The sequence below is a fragment of the Pectinophora gossypiella genome, chromosome 24 (genome assembly GCF_024362695.1).
Source record: "Pectinophora gossypiella chromosome 24, ilPecGoss1.1, whole genome shotgun sequence".
In the NCBI taxonomy this organism is placed as follows: Eukaryota; Metazoa; Arthropoda; class Insecta; order Lepidoptera; family Gelechiidae; genus Pectinophora; species Pectinophora gossypiella.
The window spans coordinates 7,682,689-7,693,981 of record NC_065427.1 but is presented as its reverse complement, the minus strand read 5'-3'; the positions used below and the strand labels follow the sequence as shown (position 1 = coordinate 7,693,981).

The following is an 11,293-nucleotide window of genomic DNA, read 5'->3' as shown; positions in this document are numbered from 1 at the left end:
GTTTTAAGGGATTGGTTGCAAATAGTCGAAAGCACTGGTGGTCCAGTTGCTAAGTGCAAATTATATGGTATATCATTAAGGAATCATTATTAATAATAATTGAATAATTTACCCTGTCTCTAGCACGTCTTTACCTACGACGCGGCGCTAAAGAGGGGGAAAAAACATCCCACGATCTGATTGCACTGATTCGGCTTTGGGTTGTCTAGTGATTCTATAGTCTCTGCTTACCCCGGTGGGAAATAGGCGTGAGTTTATGTATGTATGTACGTATTTTATCTAGTGCAATTCTGGTGGTTTGAGAGATCGCTCAGTTTTAGTGGTTTCTGGTGGTTTGCACGGCCGCATTTGGTGGGCTGATGAAAATAAAGTTGGCAACACTGAACAGAAAGCTCGGTGCGGTGTGAGTAATCGGGAGCCGTGAGCTTATATAATGCTGTTTATGTTATGTTGATAATCTAATACCACTTCGAAAATGGCTAAAATGATCTCTACTGGCTCTAATCGCTCTGATTAGCCCACTTAAGAATGTAATCGTTATCTTATACCTATTATACGTTATAAACTTTAGATAATTTTCAATAATTAAATATCCGCATTACTTAAATAAATTTTAAGTAGATATTAATTACCTATTATTAATAAAATATATAATTATATATTCAAAATACAGTAATAATTACTGAACCACATTGAACCGGGTTTGCTGCGACCGTCGGCCACGAAGCGAACCCTAAATTAAAAAAAATCCAGAAACGCGTCAAAGATTTCACACGGTGGCTCATAGGCTCACTAAAACCGGTCCCTCGGTAGTATTGTTCGAGGCAACCCCACGGCGACGCATCTTGGTCGCCTTTGTATTCTTATCATATCAATAGTTGTTCACCTGATATTAATACCGACACCAACTACCTGACATTCAGTCACAACGCTGCCGCGCTCGGACGCACACGTCTCCGCGACAGAACCCGCACTCTAACGACGACGAAAATGTAATTGACCCCCACAAACTATAAACTTTTGCACAGGAATGTAAATACGAACTTACCAGTGTGTAAATATTATTTTTATAATAATTTTAAATTACGTTTTATTTTAAAAATAAGTGTGCAAGTGTGTGTAAAATATAAAAATTGTTTTAATTATTAATTGTTATATTTTTAAAATCCTGTGATACTAGTTTTTAATACACCAGTGAACATAAAGCTGCAAGTGAGTACATTTTATTTTCTAATATTTTTTGCATGTATTTTTTATATATTTTTTAAGCTTTTTAATGTTTTTGAACTTTGCATGTCGCTTGTAGATTTCGACTTGTATGGTTACCCTATTGTTAAGTTCAGGTAAGGAAGTTTTAAAAAGGCTATTTTTTATATCCTTCTGCGGTCCAGATTTCCAGGCAAAATAGTTAAACAATTGGGTATTTGGATTTTAAAAATACTTCAGGCCTTAAGTCCATATAACTTTAAGCCCGTACTTTCGGGCCTAAGACTACATGAATATTTTTTATCGACTAGGCTACTAATTATATTTAATAACTTACTAATATTACTCAGAAATAAAATAATAACTAATAAAATGGAGCTACATACAATTTATAACGTGTTTGAAATATGGTCTAAATGTACTTAAGTACATGCGAAACATAGTGAGGAAAACGTGTGCTATTTATAATATTTTCATATAATAATAGTGGCGAAAATAAACTCTATTTTCACTGGTAAGCTATTGTAAAAACTTAATAATATTTATTTTATTATATATTTAGCCTCCAACAAACAATGCTAAGAATCCTTATTAATGTAAATAAAATTAATTATTATTTTTACAATGCTCGACAGATAAAATAATAACAATGTAAAATTAGTAAAATGTAATAATTGTGCCATTTACTACAACGTAATAAGTAGTATAATAAAATAAATATTACAAAGATTAACAATAGTTTTATCTGATAAAATTGTCGTTAGGACGGGTTTTCCATTATTTAGAACGTACCTACATATCGCAAAATAATATTAATACCTGTTCGAACTTCTCCACTGCTGGAGCAGCGTGGTAGAGTAGGCATGCATCACAACTTTTTTTTTGACGTGACTTATTGTAGATTTGCGGACTAATAAGGACCTATGAGTGCTCTCACCCGGTGAAAAATATAAGACAATATGCCTGAGGGTTCCCTTTTGGCAGCGGAGCTTAGGCTTAGGGCGTCGTGTCAGATGATTATATTTTTGAAAGAATTAATCGACGTAAAATAATTCAATTATTACATTAAATACGATACAATTATTATTAAGTAATAAATATATATTTATTAATAATAATTTTTGTTACATATATTTGTAAAATTATAATAAAAATATAATATTTAAGGAGTTAATTACTCTAGCGTAAAATATTGGATCAGGTGACATGTATAATGTAATTAAGTACATGTTGGTCGTTACATAATACATGTGTATTGATATATTCATATATCTAAAGTCTTCGCATAAAAAGTAGTACCTAGCAAATTGTCACCTGTTTATTTGCGCCTCTATCTGCCCCGTTAAGGATTAGGGGCGTATGCTTACGTTAAATTGTTTATACATAATATAGTTTTGCAAATTACGTGCAATATTCCGATTGCCACCTGTCACAGAAATAGGTCACAATAATTAAATAATAATTAGGTACATACAGTAATAGCTAGCTTATGTCTAATAAATATTTATTATTCCGAGAAAAAAGTTACAGTTATTATAATAATTAATTATTAATAATGACTAAGCAATAAAACTCTTCGTAAAATCCGGTGAGGACTAGATATTTACTTCCGCAATTAAGCGACGAATCGGATTTTAATAGAAAATGCTATTTAAAAACAAATCCAATTGACGACCTTTCATGTAATTTTCCTTTGTTAATGAGTTTTCTTGATAATCATTTCGTGTTATCTTCGAGATGTTGTAAGGTTGTTGATATATGTGAAAATTCATGAAAACAACAGAGTCATAAATATCTTATGCCTTGTTCAGATGATCAATGGTCATAAACAAGGGTGTATGTAAATCCACGCCCGTCTTTCCTAATGGGGTGGGCAGAGCTAAGAACCACGTCCTGACGGGGGATCAGCCCAACGTGAATATAATTATAGTCTATCTGATAGATAGACTCTATCATGTTAGAAAGAGTCTACACCTTTTGTATCTGACTTAATCCTAAGTATTCTCTGGGTTGAGATTTTTATTAATGAATTAATCTCAGTTGAGACTGCCCTCGAGATCATGCTCAAGTCCCTGTTTTTATATAAGAACTGTCACATTGACATGATCTTGAGGGCATTCTCACAGTTGAGATTAGTTTATTAATACCACCCTTAGTCACCTCAGCACCCTCTGGGATGTCGTCCTAATTTATTACCGGGCGAGAGCCCTGAGCCCTTCTGCTTTGAACGCTCTTTATTTTTCAACCTAAGTAGTTAATATCATCCGAAGCAATTCAAGAAGTGACGTAAAAGATGACGCATTCAAAATTTGATGACAATATAAACGTTTTATTGTAGGTTAGAGGTTTCTTCAAAAATGTTAAATATGATTATTATCATTCCAACCCAACTGTTTATACAAGCGATCGAATAACGTAAAATACCTGAGTGAGATAATATAACATTCTTGTCAATAACTATCGTTGGTCGTGCAAATTTTGGAACAGTAAATACCTAATGTGTACGTATTTAGGTAATTAATTGCAAAAATCCGATTAAAACAACAAAAATAGCTTCTTAATTTGATTTATAACATTTATCATATTTAATTTATCTTCTCCTGAGTATTAATTATCTATATGTCTTTAGCACGAGTAGTTTATCGGCTTATCAACTATCGGTTGCGCATTTTATAATGTCCTTCTTATATTTTTTATTTTTACCTTTGATGGGTTTGCTCTTGGCCCCAGACTTGCCCGAAGGCATTGACGAGGCCTAAGATGGAGCGAGCTCGCCCAGAAAAAATACAATACACGTTATTGCACAAAAATATAATACAAAAATTTCCTTCATTAGCAAATGTAGCTACATTTCAGATCAACATTCGCAACAGCTAAAAAATACTTCTGGCTGTGTTTTTCTGACAAAGTCCAGGGGGAAATTCATCTAAGAAAGCAATATTGCAATTTGACATTTGCGCATATAAAAGTTAGTGCACATTGCAAACATAATATGTCAAATAGAAGTGCTTTGATGTGGCCTTTTTAACCCGGTAACCCCCCTAGTAGAATCGAATCGAATAGTAGTAGGTAAGTAGTACCTACTACTGCGAAGAACTAGTACTACTTAAGTAGTAGTAGGTAACTAGTACTACTTACCTACTACTATTCAGAGTAGACCATAGTGAATCCTATTTGCAATAAGTCACGTCACAAAAGATAATAATGCTCTTCATTAGAAGTATATTTGAGTCTTGTACTAGCTTGTAAAGGTATACCCACAGCAATGTTTTGGTCACTCGAGCATTGCTTTCAAAACAAACACCCCGACGAGAGGTGAGAAGCCAATACGGTCACACGCACTTTAAACAAACTATGTTCGATGCGAAATCATTTTTTACAGCACCGTTTTTAGTTCGAGTTGGACTGTGAGCAAATCAGGACGTAAAAGAGAAATAAAATAAATAAATAAAATATTATTGTAGGCTTCTCAGACCCATATTAAATCTTACGTCTAAACTTATCTAATATAAAAAAAACAAAAGTAAAATAAAATAAAAACGCCACAAAATACACTTTAAGGTCAATGTGGGGAAGACCGTCTACTTGCCAGGTTTTAAATAAACGATTGTATATCAAAAGATTACGGCGCTTTCTCTTATATTTAGACTTATAAACATAGCTAAGTAAATTATCTATCATACCCGATCATATGACTTGGTCTACAAATAATATCTTCTTCAGTAAACTCAGTCAAACTAAAATTTTAGAACAGTATGCCGGTCTTCCCCGCACAGTTTAAAAGTCATTTTTATTTCTATTTTTATACTCAGAAAGCCAACACCCATAGGGCTCTTAAAGTCAAGGTATGCCTTCAATATGCTGTTGTCAGCACCCGCAGTCTTTCCCAAGAAAGACGGGTGACCAGGCTAGCGTGGTCGACGATTTCCTTTCAGCGCTTATCGCTATCGGTCGATTAATTCTTCCAAATATTATTCGTCTCCAACGACCAACTGTGCACCCTCAGGCCTGTTGTAATCTCAGATCAAGGACTGTAATAACGTCATAGCCAAATCTAACGGAATTCAAACTTGTAACTGAATCATACGATGACCCGTGTAGTATGCGATTAATAATCACTGATTATTAAAATAATCAAAGTCTAAAGATATCGCAGTAATCACACAAACAATGTGTGAAGTAGATCGGATTTTACAACTGGCCATTTAAATCACAATTAGGGTTGCCACATTTTTAACGCGAACAAAGTATTATTTGGCAATTGGGTACAATATTTTTAAATATTTTTGAAGAAAATAAAAAGTACTTAAATTTTTTTCCGTAATTTATTCAGGATTAGGAGTGAAATAGTGGGATTTATTCGCAAATTTTCATCAATTTTCGTTCGGTAGAAAAATTAATTCTTCATATTAATAAATAATATAAAAATACTTTTATGTTTATTTTTATTATTTAAGTGACAGCGCAGGCCAAGTAGTTAATGCAATACAATAAGTTACAGAAAAGTCAAGGTAGGCAATTGGCTAGGTACTCTTGTATGTATAATACCTACAACCTAGGTCCTAAAATATAGTAAGAAACTATAATATATATTACAGTAGGCTTCGGTTGGCAACCCTATTCACAATCTATACTTATACCTATAAGTAAAAGACGATTTGAAGATAAATCGTATATAAGTATTTATAGAATCTGAATCACTAGTATTTCGCGCGAAAACAGTTGGTCACGTGAGATTTCGCCCAGTGACGTCACATTTCTACAAACAAAAAACTGTCAAACTGTGTAACTTGACACCTGACAGATATTATTTGTTTATTTTGTGAAATGTGACGTCACACGAAGCTCAATCATGGCCGCCCGTGTTTCGGGTCTTGTAATACACAGATAAAAAACGCATTCTTATTTTGTAAAAATAAAATATTTAAAAATGGTCTTAATAAAAAAAACTATTGGATAATTATCGTTAAATGATAAACTACCATATCCGACATATTTGATATTTTATTGTTACAACTGTCAAGTAGAAGTAGCCAATTACCTACCTTGAAAATGCCTATTCATATTAACAAAATAAGAGGGCTTTTTGGCGGGAAACGGGAACGGGACAGTTGCTTTCTTCATTGAATGATCTAAATAATTAATACGAAGTGGTGTTTTGTGGTTAATGATCGCATTAAGTTAGTCGGAAGACATTCGCGAGTGTTATTATATCGGAGTATTTAATAAACAAAGTGTATCTGCCTATTTTCGCTTCGTGCCAAGACGCCGCTTCATAACTCAAAAGTTTATGCGGACTTTTGAGTTAATTCGTTTGGGGTTTGGAGTAGGAGTCTACTCCGAGGGTGAGGGCTTAGGTTTCATCATCATCACCTTTCATAATTTCATTAAGACATGGCTGTATGGACATAGTTCCCTTTGCCTTACCCTTCGGGGAAAACCAAAACAAAAAGAAAAAAAACAAAATAAGAGTGCCACGTTGCCCGAAGATAGAAAAAGGATGATGGAATTAAAACAAATCAAATATACTTTATCATTTTTTAAATCGTGAATATTAAATCCCTATACCTGCCAAACGTATTCGATAAAATTTTGATAACCAAGGATCCATCCGGCCTGCAAATTTACCATAGAAAGCATGCTAGCTAGCCGTCTTGATTTCCATTACCTACTTACTAATTCACGCCTATTTCCCACCGGGGTAAGCAGAGACTATGGCATTCCATTTGCTTCGATCCTGACACCAAACCTTACCTTAATCTTGACAGAAAAATCTATGTTCTCAACTTTACCAGTCATAATTTATAATTCTGCGTACTTTCCTCGCGATATGGTTGGCTGGAAAAGATCGCTTCAAGCGATTAGGACGCAAATGCCATGTTCTTAGATGAGCCTATTACTTGTATTGTGTAAGTTTTTTTTTAATTTGTGCTATAAAGTACTTAAGTCTATTTGAATAGTTATTTTGCTTCCTCCGCGATAATTAATCGTTTCTTTGATTATATTTTTTATAATTACTCAATCTATAGCCGTGGTAGCCCTGTTGGAAGAATGCTTGACTCTTATTATGAGGTTCTAGGTTCGAATCCCAACAGGGGCCCAATGAATTTCGAATTTATTTTCGAATTCATGTTTATATCATGAAAACATCGTGAGGAAACCCACATTCCCGAGAAATGCATTCTCGGAAGTATGTGACCTAACCTGTATTGGGCTGGTTTTCCCTTCGCGGGTTGGAAGGTCAGACAGGCAGTCGCTTCTGTAACCGGACCTGTCAAATCTTCAGGTTAGGTAAGCGGGCAGACAACGGGTTAACGGTAGGCAGATGACAATTACCCAATTTGTCTACCCCCGAAATAAATAAGGTATGAAGATGAGGAAACAATATTAGCAAAGTCGTTATTTTCTTTGTCTACTAAATAACATACTTCCTGTAACACGACGCGGAAAACTGTAGGAAGGACCTTAAACAACGTACTGAATGCATATCAATTGAGTTTTAATTTAGCTAATGTCTTTATTCTTAAAAAAATACCTTGACTAAAGAGAACTCCTGTACAGTCATGAGCAATATAATGTACCCACTTTAGGACTCTGTCGCACTAACATATTTGACATTTAGTGAGACTTACAGTTCAATTTGTCAAAAAAGTTAAAGTGACATGGTACCAAAGCGTATACATATTAATGCTCGTGACCGTACGTAAAACGCGTGATTTACATCCTAATGTCAAATCAAATCAAATATACTTTATTGCACAGAACTAAATTTCAACAATCAGATATAACACATGAATACAGCACAATTTGGGAAGCCTTATTGCTCTAGAGCAATTTCTTCCAGGCAACCACCAAAAGGAAACACACATTTACAAACAACTTGGATGCGGGATGGTGTAACAAAAAAAAAATACCTAAAAGTAAAACTAAAGTTAATATAATAAATTATACTCAATATAATACATATTTCACACACACACTAATTCAAGAGCCACGCTCTTGTCATTGTAGCGTCCCCCATGCCACTTTTTAGAGAAAAATAGAGCAGTGGTTTCCCTCTTGCCTTCTGCCCAATACATATTTACTAAAGAATATACCTAACCATAATCTAAGAAAACTATAATAATAAATAATAGACTATACGCACACATACAAAACAAGCATTGAAACAAATAAAATACATCATACATAATAGTAACATCCTAATGTAACAGGTTTGAATCCCAGCTCTAGCTATAATCCGCTGAATTCCGTTTTATAAGTTTGAATTCATGTTTAGATCATAAATATTATTATAATTGATATCACGTGGTTTCTAGGTTTTGTGCCCAGTTAATGGAAGAAGGCTCGCCCCCTGTTACATGGGACTTAAACATAACTGGCGAATTGGGTATAAATTATGAGAATCAGAATCTTTTATTCAACTTAATTATCACAGATAAACTTGTTGAAGGTCAATTTAACATTGTTGAATATACGTCATTTCGCAAGGTGTTATTGCTGAGGTGAAGAAATGACAAGAAACTGCAACAGCAACACATCTTTTAAATCAATGTAGGTATATTACAAGTTACTTAATAACTAAAGGAACACATTTAATACTAGGCATTTTTATCATTTAGGTAATCAAATTTCATAATAAGCTTTTTACGTATAGTAAGCTTCACGTGAGCTTTAAATATTTTTTTTACTTATTCAAAATAATAACTGGTATTTTATAAAATAAACATCTCCACCTACCCCTTTAGGGATATTCTAGCTCGTCCCTGAAAAGTAAAGTCCCTATGTCTATTTGTCTATATCTGTTATGGTAATTACTATATTACATGATGTAATAAATAAATGAATTAATGTTTTCGTCAGTTTTGAACTGTCTAGGCATTGATGTATGTTGATTTTCCATTCCATTTTGTAATGTTGCATGGATTTTTCTTTTTTGACGTGACTTATTGTAGATATGCCGCAGGTGGCTTTAACTACTTAGCCGGACCAATGAGGAGCGCTGATGGCTCTCACCCGGTACAACGTTTAAGACAACAGGCCTGAGGGTGACCAGTTGGGCGCGAACCTCGGCTCAGGGTGTCGTCTGAGAGGAAAAATATTTGAAAGAATTAATCGAACCTAGTGGGTCGATAGCGATAAGCGCTGATTGAGGGAAGTCGTCGACCACGCCGGCGAGGTCGGTATCGGTACCGGCGGAGTCAGTAACCGGAGTTGAATGGGTATGCCTACGCAATTACTTTCAATATTGGGTAAACTGTAACAAGCTATGAAGTCAAACAATAGGGTATAATTTTAATTGGTAGTTCATCTCTTTACATATTTCTATTCAGTGTAACTCTATGTTTCGTGTTAAGTTATATTAGTCTCATAAAATAAGACATAAATATTTATGTTTACTCGCATCTATGTGAAGATTGGATCATAAAATCTTGCGGCTAACAAAAGAGGAATAAATACTGTTCATTCGGTATTAGAATCTTATACATCTTACTTATACACGCTACTTTTTATCCGACTTCCAAAAAGGAGGTTATTGCAGCGTTCCTGTCGCGTAATCGATTCTATGTGTGTGTCACTAGTATGCTTCTCAAACGATGAACACCGTGTTGCCTTTGGTAACCCACACAACACATTGGCGCCGGTAGCATAAAGTACCGGACTTGCGCCAATGTGTTATTTTGTTACGTATTCATTTTAAGTCCAATATTCACCAACACTGTTGGGTCGACCATTATATTAGACGGCGATACGGCTCGTGGGTCCTACGGAAAGCTCGGTGAATTCAATTCAATTCAATTCTTTATTCATAATAAACATTACACGTCAACAAATATTTCGATGAGTAGGTACACATTATATAGATTACTTTACAATATTTCAATATTACATCACAATAAAATCATAACAATATACAAATTACATCGCTATATTGTCGTCATCCAAATTTTATATTATTGAGAAACTCTGTTAAGTCATAATAGGCTTTATGAACTAAATAATGTTTTAATTTATTTCCAAAGCATGCGTCGCTGGGCGCACCCCAGCAATGGATGTACCTCTGATTAGACTAATTGGGTGTGAGCTTACGTTATGATATCCTTTGAAACGTGTTATAGCGGAAGACAAGAAGCGGGCAAAAATCTAACAACGTGGTTTTTTAAAGAAAAATACCCGGTAAATCCTACCAAAAAATTTTTTTTTTGGGACAGCTCATTAAGTACAATCAATGAGGGACTTACCAGGCTACGTTCACACAAAAACAATATAGATGGCGTTGTGCATCATCATCATCAGCCCATTAACGTCCCCACTGCTGGGGCACGGGCCTTCCCTATGGATGGATAGGGATATCGGGCCTTAAACGATCACGCGGGCCCAGTGCGGATTGATGGTTATTAACGACTGCTAATGCAGCCGGGACCAACGGCTTAACGTGCCTTCCGAAGCACGGAGGAGCTCGAGATGAAAACTTTTTTTTTGCGAAAGTTGCTTAACTTCAACAATCGTAGACCGAGCGCGTTTACCGCTGCGCCACCGAGCTCCTCTTTACCGCTGCGCCACCGAGCTCCTCTTTACCGCTGCGCCACCGAGCTCCTCTTTACCGCTGCGCCACCGAGATCCTCTTTACCGCTGCGCCACCGAGCTCCTCATGTGTGCATAATTATTCCAAAATACAATGTAATGGCAGAAGCATATATAAAAATAATTGTTTGTTTGATATTTGGGGCAGCGCAGGACCGATCGTCGTGGAGATCCTTGGGGGAGGCCTATGCCCAGCAGTGGGCGTCATACGGCTGATGATGATGATGATATTTGGATCACATTATGAATAGAATTATGTTTTATGTGGGCTAAGGGCTCTCAACCAGTAACCTGTCGGAATTATCATAGCATGATTATCATCACGTAACTGCAGTGTAGCGATAAGTACACATACATAAGTTGTATCAAACGCAATCACTGAGCGTTTCTATACTTTATCTTTAAGTATCGCAATCCATCGGATTCGCGGTAACCTTACAATCAATCATGTTATGTCAAAAATGTGATTGTGATTTAGTTCGATCTATTTGTATAGTACTTA

General features: G+C 35.3%; 1 protein-coding gene across 1 annotated transcript in view; it reads left to right on the top strand.

Annotated features, from left to right (window-relative positions):
- The first annotated feature begins 923 nt into the window (after positions 1–923).
- The window catches only part of LOC126377874 (solute carrier family 41 member 1-like), a 70,305-nt gene continuing 59,935 nt past the window's right edge, over positions 924–11,293 (top strand). The window contains exon 1 of the mRNA XM_050025911.1: positions 924–1,212. The gene's annotated coding sequence lies outside the window, so the exon portion shown is untranslated. The remainder of the gene's footprint in view (positions 1,213–11,293) is intronic.